Below are 1,079 nucleotides of genomic sequence, written 5' to 3'. Positions count from 1 at the left end.
CTCTCTCTCTCTTTTCTTTTCTCCAAACCTTCTACGCGCTAACACAAAACTGGGATATAAAAGAGGGATGAAGCATGGAAATTGCATTCACACAACCTCTTTTTTCCTGTGGGCAAACATTTAATTAAAGAAATCTTTTCACATATATTTAATAATTTCCATGATTTGGAACAAAATGAAGTAACACGATATAAATAGAGATTATATTCTTGGAACAATTAAAGAACTTCAATAAAACAACATCTATAATGTAGAAAATAATTTATGGACATTATATAAACCATGAATTACTAGATACATAAAAACCAATTTTAAATATATTCAAATGATACTAGTAAATGTCCCGAATAGATAGAATATGAGTGGAGTAATAATAGCATTTCACCCTGGATATTAAAAAAATACACAATATTTTCTTACTAAAATATTACAGATATAGTTATAATATTAAATGCAATACTTCTAAAATACAGAAACATACAATAATATATGGGCTGATTGGAGGATTAAAAAACGTTTATTTGTTTATTTAATAATTCCAATGATTCACTGCGTCTTGATTTAGAAAATGCTCAATTTGTATTTCACCTTTCGCAAAATTAAAGATTTTGTTTCGAGTATAAAGATTGATGGAACTATATCTATACTTCTTTTTAATAGGCCCAAAAGTAATGGACCAAAGAATATAAATATGTAGGGTTGTGGGAATCGTGTTTTGTGAAAGCATGCCCACAAATACACCTTTAACTATCTGGTTCCTCTGTTTCTTTCGAACATAAACAAATCTTTATTCATAAATCATACATGATGGTCTTTGGGTAATTTCGAACATACTTATAGGATATCTCAATTATGATTTTTTAAACATTACAACTTATCTGAAAATTTACTACATATAGAAGCTTTCCTTCACCAAAATATAGCTTTACTTGGTACTATTTAATCAAAATAATATTATCAAGAAAATGTCTTAATGTTAGCTATAATTTATTGTATGATACAAGATAGTATTAAATATAAATTGTCATAATATTCAAAAAATTTGGTTACGAATATCAATATACAAGGTGGATATTACA

This window comes from Lepeophtheirus salmonis, chromosome 12, assembly GCF_016086655.4.
Source record: "Lepeophtheirus salmonis chromosome 12, UVic_Lsal_1.4, whole genome shotgun sequence".
NCBI classification, from domain to species: domain Eukaryota; kingdom Metazoa; phylum Arthropoda; class Copepoda; order Siphonostomatoida; family Caligidae; genus Lepeophtheirus; species Lepeophtheirus salmonis.
Note: the sequence above shows the minus strand (reverse complement) of the source record.